At 37.4% G+C, this 14,003-nt stretch overlaps 1 pseudogene; it reads left to right on the top strand.

Annotated features, from left to right (window-relative positions):
• The first annotated feature begins 8,560 nt into the window (after nucleotides 1-8,560).
• LOC111384153 lies at nucleotides 8,561-13,714 on the top strand (annotated as a pseudogene).
• Nucleotides 13,715-14,003: the final 289 nt, after the last annotated feature.

The raw sequence follows: 14,003 nt of genomic DNA, 5'->3' as shown, positions 1-14,003 counted from the left end.
GCCTGGTTTAGATAGAGACTTGGTGGAACATAGGTTACCAACTAAGCCTAACTTTAAACCTCATAGGCAGCCTCCTAGGCGTTTTGCTCCTAATGTGCTCCCTGAGATTAAGAAAGAGATAGAGCGATTATTGAAAATAGGTTTTATTAGAACAGCCAAATATGTTGAATGGTTGTCCAATATCGTGCCAGTACTAAAAAAGAATAGTAAACTAAGGGTGTGTATAGACTTTAGGAATTTAAACATAGCTACACCCAAAGATGAGTATCCAATGCCCACGGTGGATTCTTTAGTAGACTCGACTGCCGGACATGTCATGTATTCTTTCATGGATGGGTATTCAGGATACAATCAAATTTATATAGCTGAAGAAGACACACACAAAACTGCCTTTAGATGCCCAGGGTCTATAGGATGTTTTGAATGGGTGGTTATGCCTTTCGGCCTAAAAAATGCAGGGGCAACTTATCAAAAGGCAATGAATTTAATCTTTCATGATATGATAGGCAAGTTTGTTGAAGTGTATGTAGATGACATAGTAGTCAAGTCCATTAAAGAAGAGGACCATTTCGAACAGTTAAGATGTTTGTTTGAGCAAATGAAGCAATATAAGCTAAAGTTGAATCCCTTGAAGTGTGCATTTGGTGTTAATGCAGGAAATTTTCTTGGTTTCTTAGTACACAAGAGAGGGATTGAACTTGATAAAAATAAAGCGAAGGCCATTTTAGAGGCCAAACCACCTAGCAACAAAAAAGAATTACAAAGATTTTTAGGCCAAGTAAACTTTTTAAGACGCTTTATTTCTAACTGTGCAGGGCGAACTAAAGTCTTTTCGCCGCTTTTAAAGCTGAAAAATCGGGACGAGTTTGTCTGAAAAGAAGAACATCAAAAGGCTTTTGAAAGCCTGAAGACATATTTATTAAGTCCACCAGTGTTGGTTTCACCAATCCAAGGACGGCCAATGAAAGAGTATGTATCGACTGAAAAAGAATCAATAGCTGGAATGGTCGCACAGGAAGACCAATTTAGTGAAAAAAGGGCAATTTATTACTTAAGTAGACGGTTAACGAAATGTGAATGTAATTACTCTGCTATTGAAAAATTATGTCTTGCATTGTATTTCACATGTACAAAATTAAGGGCTTATTTACGGCCCGTAACCGTTTATTTAATTTCTAAAGTAAATTTAGTTAAGTATATGTTCTCGCGCCCTATTTTACACCAAAGGGTAGGCCTTTGGACACTAACTCTATCAGAATTCGAGATACAATATATACCTCAAAAGGCAGTCAAAAATCAGGTTTTGGCTAACTTTCTAGCCGATCATCCATGCCTTGACATGCCTGAAGAAATTGAACTAGAAATCAATTCGTTCGAGTTAAAACCTTGGGTGTTGTATTTCGATGGGTCAAAAACCTCTAAAGGTGCAGGAGTAGGAGTAGCATTGATTAATCCTTTAGGGATTTGCTACAAGTTCGCATTCACTTTAGACATAATGTGCACCAACAATCAGGCTGAATATGAAGCCTTAATTGTAGGCCTAGAACTAATGATAGATATGGGAGTAAGAAATGTGATCGTTAGGGGCGATTCTTAAGAAATGTGATCGTTAGGGGCGATTCTCAATTGGTAATCCACCAATTGATTGATGATTTTAAATGCCAAAGTGATTTCATTATAAGTCAATATGAGATCGCCCAAGAATTGTTAGAAGAATTCGACCAAGTAGAACTTCAATGCATTAATAGGATATATAATGACGTGGCAAATGAGTTAGCCCAAATGGCCTCAGGGTACTCGAAGGTTTTGAATTGGAAGTCTACTTGTGAGTATGGAATCATATTGCCCGTGACTCAAAGAAGGGCGAGAAAGATTGAACTTCACTGCATACAAGATGGAGATGCAATGGATTGGAGAACAGAGATTAAAAGGTTCTTTAAAGAACTTAATGGAGGGATTAGTAGGAAAATGAAGCTATATTTGCTGAACTATATACTAATAGATGAAGAGTTGTTTAAGAAACGCTCTGATGGTATATTACTAAATTGTGTACTTTTGCAAGAAGCCAAGACGATCATGGCTGAGGTGCACGAAGGGATATGTGGAGCTCATCAAGCTGGCCAAAGGATGAGATGGTTAATTATTAGGAGTGGATATTTTTTGCCAAAGATGGGAGAATTATGCGTTCAGTATGCAAAGAGTTGTTTAGCATGCCAAAAGCATGGTCCAATACAAAGGGCGCCAGCACGAGAGATGACACCTATTATTAAATCTTGGCCGTTCAAGGGTTGGGCGATAGACCTGATAGAGAAGATTTATCCCCCATCGTCCAAGCAACATACTTTTATTATAGTTGCAACCCACTTTTTCACCAAGTGGGTAGAGGCGGTACCTTTGAAAGAGATCACCCAAAAGAATGTCATAGAGTTTATCCGTGATCATATCATTTATAGGTTTGAAATTCCACAAACGTTAATGGTAGATCACGGAACATCTTTGAATGGGGATCAAGTGAACAAATTTTTGAGCGAGTTTGGGGTTAAATTAGTTAACTCCACACCATATTACGCTCAATCCAACGGATAAGCAGAATCTTCTAATAAGATTCTAAAAAATGTCATCAGAAAGATGATAGATGAAAATGTCAGGAATTGGCACGAATGTCTGAACAATGCCTTGTGAGCTTATAGAACATCACCTCGGTCAAGTACCAAAGTTACTCCTTTCCAACTTGCTTATGGACAGGAGGTCGTTTTACCTATGGAAATCAACGTGCAATAGATTAAAGTGTGCTTACAACATAAGTTAAATGATGATGAGTATACAGAATCACTAGTTTAAAATTTATTGGGGTTGGACGAATTAAAGTTGGACGTTTTAGATAGATTGCAAGTCCAAAAATAAAGAATGGCTAAGTTTTATAATAAAAAAGTTATAGCCAAGTCGTTTAGCCTGGGTGAACTAGTTTGGAAGACGATACTCCCTTTGGATAGCAAGGATCTAAAGTACGGGAAGTGGTCGCCCAATTGGAAAGGACCATACAAAATAAACAGTATGTTGCCCAATGGAACGTATCATTTGGAAGATTTAGATGGCACCAAGCACGTGAGATTCATTAACGGCAAATATTTGAAAAAATATGTTCCTTCTTTATGGGAATGTGAACAGATAAAAGTATAATCAAAATATGTTGAACGATTAAGGATAACAAGGTCAGAGAGAAATACGTTCAAATAAAGTCCTTTATTATCAAACGTTCATTACAAATATGCAAAAATACAAATAATGGATGCTCTACAAACTACAATTAAAAGTAAGCTAATCTCCTGGTTGATCGCTGAGTAAGAGGGTGGACTAGCCTCGCACCGCTTTCCTAAATGCATCGCTGCAATGGCGGGCAAAGAGGCTGAGAAGCACTCTCAGCAAGCAAGGTGGCCCGCAAGCATCCCAAAAATTGTCTTCTATCATCAACTCCTTGTAAAAGACAAAGAGACGATGGGAAGAACTTTGATGGTAAAAACTTTGCTGCTGGCCAAAAAATATTTCCTATACTTCCCACACCAAAGGTGACATCAAGGCAAATAGTAAAATAGGCGGACCAAACAATCCATTTTTATAGAAAGACGAAGGTTTCGGATTGATTGTCAGAATGCCAAACAATGGCAGCAAATTGGTTTCGAAGGAGAAAATGAATATGAAGATGGAAGATAGAAAGTGCGAAGCATACGTGCATTTATAGGGGGTGGAGATGAAGAGACAGAATATGAGCAGCCACATTCTACCTAGTAAATGGAATTAAATAGCCCAAAGTCTTGGGAAAAGTGGTGGAAATATCAAAAGAAAATGTGCAAGATTTTTAGCACAAAGCAGTTAAATGCTTGAAGAATTGACGATTAAAAGACAAACATCAAATAAATGCACAAGAAGTTAACATATATGTTCATTAATGATGAACAAAGTTACAAAGGGAAAATCAAATGCAAAATTACAAAAGAAAAGGGCATCATATGTCTTAATTACAGTCCACCCCACACTGAACGAATTCGTTCCCTAAGTTTTTCCCAATCCTCGTTCTGCCGAGAGGAAGTGATGTTCAATTCGGCCACGACATCATCATCAACTTCCAACTTCTTGTACTGCTCAACCAAGGACTTAGTTCGCTCAATTCCCTGGGAGGCGTTGTGCTTTTTAGCAGCCATTCTCGCCTTGCAGTCGTCCATTTTGGCTTGAAGTTCCTTCATCTGAGCAGCCAAACTAACCATCAAAGAGTCTTCAATCATGACTTCGGAAGAGATCTCTTTCAACTCATTCTCAGCCTTGTTGATCTCCAGACGCAGAGACTCTTTTTCAGATACGGCGCGAAGATATTGATTACTTTTGGCCTTTAGTTCAGCATTCTTGGCCAGCAAAGAAAGGACCTCGGAGTGGATAACTTTCAACGTCGCTTTAAAATCGGCAGAAAGATTGAGCAACGGAAGTGTCAGTGCTTGCTCCAACTTCGCATTCAAATGCTAAAGCTTATCCTTGTGTCTGGCAGCACTAGCCCTACCAATGTCCATATCCATGAAGGACACGTACTCAAATATCGACTGCTTGAGGAATTTCAAATCTTCCTCTGAAGAAGCAGCAGGACGATCAGATGGAGCAGGGCGAGATGTCTTGACTTGCTCCCAGGAAGCAAACAAGTCTTGGATAGAACGCACAATCTTATCAGCATCCTGCAAAGAAAATTGCCAATATTGAAGATTCTCACTACAACGAACAAGATGGAAATAAAAGTGAAGCAAAGATTACCTCATCAACAATCGTGGAAGATGGCATATCCTCAGCCAAGTCTGCCACCTGTGACTCCTCCATTCGTGAGGACTTCCCCTTGTCTGAGCGAGAAGATGTTGCCACAACGGACAGACTCATAGGAGTATCTGCAGAACTCAAAAGCAACAAATCAGAAACCAATAGCACAAGCAAAGGTAAAGCATCAAAAATCGAATTACCTTCTGCTTCGATGTTTGGGGGGTTGACGCCCTGGGAAGAAGGTGGTTCATCCATGGGTTGTGATGAGGATTCTGGGACTGAAGATGTCTCTTTAAGCGTAATCCCCTCATCAACCGGTTTGGATGAAGCAGCCTCAGCAGAGGATGATGGAGCAGGAGCTGCCGATGTCAAAGCCTTTAAAGGAGAGGCTGAATTTTTCTGAGAAGTCCAAATAAATCATCAGCACACAGAAAAGTTTCAAGTATGGAAAAGTATGCTTGTGAGTAAACCAATTTAATTACCTTCCTCCTGATGATAAGAGGGGTATCATCATCATCATCATCAACATCATCCTCCAGAATGGGAGATGCTGAGGTTGGCCGTTTGTGGCTTGGGGCACTCTTGGTTGTAGTAGGCTTGGCACGGAGAGAAGAAGATGGACGAGCAGATTGTTTAGCACGACAAGGAGGAGAAGGACTCCGGATGGACAAAGGAGTGACTAAAACAGAAGGAGGGAAAGAAATGCTCGGCTGGTCTAGTGAATGAAAGGCACGATTGGCATTAGTCGCAAACAATCTGCGCTTCACTGACGACCAGAGCTGTTCAAAAAGAGGATGGATGGCATGGCTAGAATTGAAGGGGGCTAATGAAAAATAGCTTGTTAAAAGAAGATTGCGAGCATTTATAGCCTCTGCCTCAGCCTTATCAATAATATGAAAGCGGTCAATCAAGTTCCTTGAATAGCAGGGAGGAATAGGCCAAGTTTGGCCGAAACCAAGTTGGCGAGCAAAAAATTGGGGAGCATAAATTTCTACCCCTGCCTTGGCATTGGTCCTAGTTAAAATATCATGAAATAGCTCCCTCCCGGTTAAAAAATGGATCCAAATGAGCAGGGAGGTGCTCGCACTGTCTATAGTGGAGGGGGGATGCACATAGTTTTGAGTCAAAAAAGGAGGAAAAGGAAAAAAGGAAGGGATTGAATTCAAAGAATAAAAGAATGAAAAAATGTCCCTTCTAGACATATTTACAGGAGCCAAGGGCTCAATGGCTAGCCCATAACAGCTAGCAGAGGAGCGAGAAATTGATGGAGCACCAAGCAATGGAAAATAGGATCTCAACCACAGTTGAGTGAACCAAAGATGTCCACTACCAGTGGGAGATGCACCATTCTTCAATTGGGTTTGAAGAGAAGCCATGCCTCTATAAAGGGCAGCCAAAAAGAAAGAACATAAATTCAAAGGCCTGCCACGCGCTAATTCGTGCGTTATGGGTAAATAATTCAGGGAGGGCTTTATGCTTGGCACACACAAAACATATTTACAAAGCCAAACTAGAAGAAAAGCCACTCGCTCAGTATGGGAAGGCTCAGTGCTCGAATGATTGTGAAGGGTTTGCAGGCTTGAATAAGACTCGGTGTAGTTTTTACCAAACTTTTGGGTGCCACCAGAAACCAAGATATCAGGAAAAATGGTATCGCCCAAAGGTGGTAGATTCACTAGAGCCCCAACATCCCTTAAAGTAATAGACATGGGGCCAAGAGGGAAAATAAAGGTATTATACTCGGAAGACCAAAAACTCAAAGCGATTGAAAAAAGTGCTGCATCAAAAGTAGGGGGTCGAATAGAGATTTCTAACAAATCAGAAATCCTAACATTATCAAAAAGTGCCTTAGTAGGACCATGGCCAACAAGACGAGCATGCCACCTACGGAAAGCTACATCAGATTTAGGCCAAGTGCGAATACCTCTTTCGCGAAGTGGCCCCAGCGGCAGAGAGTTTAGAAATGGAGGGCCTTGAGTACAAGGAAACAGCTGACCCACCGCCGCCTGTTCGACTGCCTCTGCATTGTTGAAGAAAGGACCTAGGTAGAACTCATTGAGTTCGACATTGGCGGGCGCGAGAAAACTCGAAGTTATGTATAGACGACTCAGAAGTTTCTGAAAGTCATCAAAACTAAAGGAATCACCAGCTTGAGATTGTGAAGTAGCCATTAGAGATGAAACGAAGTTTTTTCAGAGTTACGTAGCAGGGAAGCAAAAGATGAACAGTAAATCATGGGAGAGATGCGAAAAAGTGAGGCGTGATTTAATGGTGCAGTGAAATGACGTGTTTGGGGGTTATAAGGGTTTGCAAAACGTCGCACCTTTTCAAGCTATGGAAGAAAACAATGATTGAAATTCTTGGGAATTTCGAATGTTGCTGGAAACACAAAGTGAATATGGCAAAATTTAATAATTGGTATTAATTCTGCCATATTGGGGGGTAATTGTTGACACATAAAAATTCAGCCCAAATCGAACGGCCCAAGGAATGAAGCCCAATTGGAGGATCCCCAAATCAGATAGCCCAAAGAACGAAACCCAATCAAACAATTCAAGATGAAGGCCCAAATAGGGAGGCCCAAGAACGCGGTAACGCCATCGCCCAAGTTTGCAAGACGCCCAGAATCTGAGCGAATGGAGTGCCATGCAGTCGCCCAGAGCTGTTACTCTATTCTCGCCCAAACCTTCAAGTCGCCCAAAGTCTTAGCAAACATAAAGTGTTGTGGTTATCAAGAAGTGCAGTTATCAAAGCAGTTATTAAAGCAGTCATATCACGTTCCACGATTCAGGAAATTCAATCGAAAACGGTTGAACGACGAAGAGTAATGGCAGCAGTTAAAAAAGGCAGTTTCATGACAAGCTAGCCATTACGAGAAAAGTGGGCAGTTGTAGAACGATCAAGCAGTTTTTAGGCGGTTGATCACAAAGAGATCATCCATGGAGTATAAAAGGGGGGAAAGACATAGAGCAAAGGACCGAATCAAAGACTCTCGAACAGAGAACATGTAATTTTAATTTCCTTAGTTTAGATTTAAACACTTTTTTTCAGTAACTCGTGTGTTTGCGCCCCTTGGAGGCATTCTGTTTTTAATTTTCAATTGTAAAGTCATCGCCAATAAAAGAACACCCCTTTTTGGGACTTTATCTCAAGAGGTTTGTCCCTTACACAATCGTCTGATCCCTTTTAATTGTTAGCGACCAACCTGCGCAAAACAACATGTTTTTACACTTATTTTATTTTGAGAACAGAACGCAATCAATCCCGCTACCAATCAAAGAAGGTGTGACTGACTCTCACAATGGCGGGGCCCCCACTTTTTATTTTAAACTTTTTATTCACACTGGACCCACGACATATGAGAGGATGTCAACCATTCTAGCAAAGTAGCAAAATTCAAACGCAATAGAATACTGGTGTATGGTTAATGTGTTCCTGCTTACCTGGACACACAAAATTGAAGTAGGAAAAGATAATTATTTTACAGCCTATTTGGGAGTGATTTTTTGACCATTATTTCACTATTTCAATCGTAATATTTGACTTCTTTTCTTACAGATGAAACTCACTTTTCTCCTAACAATCAAAAAATAAATTCTCAAATTCACTCTCAAAGAGCCTCTTAATTTAGTTCTTAATTGGATAAAAAGAATATTGTCGCTTAAATTTCAAGTCTGCTTTAGCAGCAAGTAAAGTGCGCCATCACATCACCCAGACGGTTGAAATCAAAACTCGAGAAAGGGAGCGAAAAAGAAGAAGTGATAAAATGGCGGGAGTGCTATCGAACAAAATCCAAAAGGACGAAACTAAAGCCTGGCGATCACATATATTCTTGGAGACACTGGTATACCTATGCTCATCATGGTCAATTCTCCCTTTTTTTTCCTTCTTTTTTTTTTTTTTTTTTTTTCTATTTTCGACTCTTATTTTATTTCCAGCGCCATTTTTAACTCAATTATATTGTTTATTTTGAGCATTGTTATACTGGTTCTTATTGTGCCGATTTTTCTGTTGGTTGATCTCTTTGGCATTGATTAATTTGGCTTTTGTTGTACTCTAGAGTCTTGATGAATGTTGAGTTTCAACGGAAAATTTCGAGAAGAGGAAGATATCAAAATAAGAGGATTGAAGTATGAAAGATCGGTTGATTATTTATTTAATCCTTTTAATTTTATGATTAAATTTTACTATTATCCTTATTTGTTACCGTAATGGGTGGGTGACACAGAAAAATGTCTAGATGGATTTTAGGCCATCTCCAACCCTGCACCAAATTTTGCACTAAATTTTGCACCGAATCTTACACCAAACTAAAATTCATCTCTAACCATTACATCAAAAATTACACCAAATGAAATGTGTTTAACCATTTTCTTCCCTTTTTTTATTCTTTATAATTTACTTATTTGAAATATTATTTATTTAATTATTTCATAAATACATAAATTACTAAATAAATAATTATGTTAAATTACGGAAAAGATTAAATTCATTAATAAATATAAAAAATATAGAACAATTAATAAAAATACTACAATAACGAAAATATGAAATCATGCCATCAGAAAATAGTACAATGCATTTTAAATTTGGATAGAGGATATTACGAAGCAGCTAAATTTTTACAATTTAATTCTCAGAATTCATATGTTTATCCCACAAATGATCGATTAATGCAATTTTTTATGTATTCTTTTTTAAAAATAAAATTAGATTATCGTATGTATGTCGCTATTTAATATATTTCGTGTTAACTTTAATAAATAATCGTGTTTGATGTATTTTAAATTATTTTCGTCTTTTAATTAATTTATTAATTTTAAAATTTATTTTAAATAATAATAATAATAATAATAATAATAATAATAATAATAATAATTTATTGTATTAAAAAATATATAGTACAAATGACATTAATACCCTTAACATATTTATTTGAAAAATGTTAAATAAAAGCAAAATGGACATTTTACATATTGCATAGTGTTGCACCATATTTGGTGCAACACTATTCACTTTGCACCATTTTGCACCAAAATGATGCAAAATTTGGTGTTGGGTTGGAGCAACTTTACCCCCAAAAAATGGTGCAATGGTGCCATGGTTGGAGATGCCCTTAGGAACTACTGTTGCAAATCCAAGGCATTGGTGAACTTGGAAAGTAGATAGTTGAAAGTAAAAATATATACTTCGGACCAAATCTGCAATTTAAACATGTAATGTAAACATACAAGATGTAGATTTGTAACAATCCAGGCCTCCTTAAGACATTTGCTCCCTCTAGTGCTTCAAGCTTTGAAGGAATTGTCTGCTTGGGTGGGACGAATTGTTGTTTCTGAGGAAGTTTTACCTATGTCAGTCATGAACAACCAACAAACTTAACTTTGAAGTAGAAAATGAAGGAAATATTTTTCATGAAAGAAAGATAAGAGATTGAAAGATTGATGTGAAATATGCAATCTGTAATACTGTTTGTAGGTTCGTCTCTGGCCATTTAAACACTTGATTCATGACTTAACCAAGAAAAGTGCAACTTTTAATTGAAAAGTTGAATTTTTTTACGCGAAGTAATGACAATTCTGGAAAGAAAATAATTTCATGGAAGATGAAATTGTTTGGGCCAATCTAAACGCTAATTTTTAAGTTGAAAGGACATCTGCTTGGGTCATAACATTTTGGAGTGGACATAACACTTAATGGTTTTCAAAACAGTCATCACCAATGGGCTCCTTATAACTAATGCTTTTTCCTTTCTTAAGTGGTGAAAGTTGCAAGCATGATCAATGTTTTTTGTGTGTGTGCACAAGATAATGACAAATATTTGGTCTATGAACTTATCATAGGGAATATCTTCCAAGGATCACTAAATCTATGACACTTGAACCATAGGCTTTGTAATACTTTAGGCAGTCCTGCGTTCAAATCATGATCATGTTGTCCCAAAGAGTGATAAAAGTTACATTTTTAGGTTCAAGAAAAGAGAACACGAAGTTCTTGATCATGTTAGATGAAATGAAGAAGTTCTACAGAGATTATATGTTATGGATACCTTTAAGGTCAAAAGATAAGTTTTACAAAGTGGTTATTGTACCTTTTATGCTTTATGATACTAGGTGTTGGATAATTAAAAGGAAAAATATCTAAAAGATGAATGTAGTGGAATGTGGATGTTAAGATAGAGTGTGGTTATATTAGAATGGATAAGATGAGGAAAGCAGGAAAAAAAAAAAAAAAAAAAAAAAAAAAAAAAAACTGAAGATTGGACCAATTATTGGTAAATTAAAAGAGCGTATAATCATTTAGGTAGTTAGGACATGTCTTGCATAGACGAAGAAATTTCTATTCGTAAATGTGATGCAATCCTAGTAGAACAAGTTACAATATGGAGGGGCAAAACAAAATTGGCACTGTTTGCCTTGGTTGAGAATGATAAGATTGCATCAGATCTTTTGGTAGATGTATCAATGGATGGTGTGGTAAGAAAAGATCCTAGCCAATCCTAAATTACCAGGAATAAGACTTGGTGTTGGTTGTATTGCAAGCAATTCCAAGCTAAATATTACTACATATATGAGCTTAAGAATGTTATTTATTACTCTTATGTGAAGTAAAAACAAAACACACACCGTGGTAAACACAACAATAACAGTTCTATTTTTCTTGCACAAAACAATATCGTGCAAGAGAGACAGAGATGAGTACATCAGGAACAGTATAACAAATATGACTACTTCAACTCTACCATTTGTCTGAGAAGTGCTTTATCATGACTAGTACAGTAAGGTCCCACATTGTTTGAGAATAGCCTTAATACATTGTTTTAGAAATCTGGACAGTATGTTTGTTAATTAGTTTCCTGACTTATGGTAGTCCACAAACAATACGAGCTACCAAATGCATCGGTCAAGGTTTCATCGATATCTTGTCCCACACAAATCATTTACTTGTAACTATTTGATACCCCTGTAAGAATTGCTTTACCTCAGTCCGTTAATGTGGCGGAATACCCTGTGAATTTGGAAAATGCATTGCTTGTGTAGGATGTGATTATGTATGTACTATTGATTTAATTGTTAATGTAATTACAAAAGATTATAATGTCGAGCGGTTGTAAATTGATTAGTCATGAGGATGATTGGCAACAATAACAAAACCTCAAACTGAGTTTTATTCTCGATAAATTTGAAGTTGGCTACATGAATCTATATTTGCCACGACATATGATCTATTTGTAGGGACTTGGGGGTTTTGGTATGATCTATTTGTTAAACTACATTAGATCTGTGAATGCCATTTTTAACTTCTCATTTTATCCAATATCCATATGAAATTTTTTTACTCATAGATGGCATGACGAAAGCCTGCATATGGGAAAAATTTATAAACAGTTCAATTTATATATAGATAAAAATGAATGGTGGTTAAGTGGATAGTATTTCTAAGTACATTGAAATATGTGGTTGAAAATAAAGTTTGACAATTTAAAAGTGATTTATAAATTTTCCAGACGGAGGCTAAATCTGGGTTCTATTGCTTCTTCCGTGCATGACACTGTTATTATTTTTGGAGTGCATAATGCATTACAACTTTTTGAGATTCTGTGCTGAATTTTTATCAAATTTTGATATTGACTAGCAGTTGGATGTGCACTCATTGTATATTGTTTTCTGTTTTCTCTTGATTCGAAAATTTTGGATTCATCGAGAACTTGGTCTAAGTTTTTGTAAGCCTTTTCTTTGAATTTAAATTTGCAATTTCTTTTGCTATGGCGTTGGTTAACAACTATGTAAAAGGGCTGATGCTGTAAGTCGATCAAACCAATAATAAATGCTCAGTAGAGAGGGATGAGCATGGAACAGTCAGATTCAGGCGCAAGAACTGAATATCTGATACTTCCCAGACAAGGGCATGCTTGCCCTAAAATCGTTTCAAACTTCGACCCTTGCATTGATGTTCAATTGATCATGTATTAACTAGCTTTTTAGTTTGAGTATTCCAAACGGATATGAAACGAAGAGAATAAGGAAAGAATGAAAATGGATAATTTGACTGTATATTTTTCTCAGTTGATATTTTAGGGAGTAGCATATATTCTGTGACTTGTTTGTTTCTTGTTCACCTTTTTCTCTTATTGTTCTCTATACATTTAACATCTTCTTGAATTCGGCTATTTCTATAACTTTAGGCTGTGTATAGTAAACTGTATTGCCAAGTCACAGTAACTTGACTACTTTTATTTCATTCAACTTCAGGAATATATGTTGGGAATGGAAATGTGATCCATTTCACTTAGGGACCGGGTCAGGGAATTGGGACAGGAACTGGGTTAGATCGTTTCATTTCCAGCTCGTCTCCATCCAATCCCTACGAGCCACCATGCCCAATTTGTGGTGATCGGTCAAAGTCTGATGGTGTCATCTCTTCTTGCCTCGACTGTTTTCTTGATGGTGGTGAACTATATCTGTTCCAGTATGGTGTCTCTTCAGTGTTTCTTGCCCAAGCTCGTGGCGGAACATGTACTGATGCCCTTTCTGATTCGCCTGAAGATGTCCTTCACCGTGCTGAATATTTTCTTCAGAATGGTTTTGGCGTCTACAACATTTTAAAGAAAAATTGCGAGGATTTTGCAATAGACTGCAAAACTGGTTCGACTGTCTTCACAAGCAATAGTGTCCGCTGTAGTGGGCAGGCAGCATCTTTTTTAGCTGCTATTAGGGCCATTTTCTCATAACTACTTCGCTTCTTAACCCCTAGCTTTGCCGGTCTTACAGCAGTGGGATGTGGCATTTATTGTATTAGCCGAATTGTGTCGGATATTGGAGTACGACGTGATGTCATGAAAATCCCCATTGAAAGGCTTGTTTCCGAATCCAACTTAGATAAGTCTGAAGCAGCACCTGAGACCCCGAAAGAAGATTAATCTTTTAAAACTGGAATCGAGAATTTTATGGTTGTCCAATTCGCTCCCCTACTTATTATGATCACCAGTGATAATTTATTTAAGCATTATTTTTTTTTTGTTTTTTGTTTTTTTTTTTAAGCAAATACCACTAGTGTGGTTTATTTTATATAATGAAAAGCGAGAAAACAAATAGAGGAGGGGGGCATGGACCTGACCTCCAGCAAATGTAAATTGTAACAAATATCTGAAGATAGAATGCAATCACAGTAAACAAGACATGAGCAAAAACTAATGAAAGGTACTCAAG

The sequence above is a fragment of the Olea europaea genome, unplaced genomic scaffold (genome assembly GCF_002742605.1).
Source record: "Olea europaea var. sylvestris unplaced genomic scaffold, O_europaea_v1 scaffold2856, whole genome shotgun sequence".
In the NCBI taxonomy this organism is placed as follows: Eukaryota; Viridiplantae; Streptophyta; class Magnoliopsida; order Lamiales; family Oleaceae; genus Olea; species Olea europaea.
Note: the sequence above shows the minus strand (reverse complement) of the source record. Positions and strands in the feature narration are given on the sequence as shown.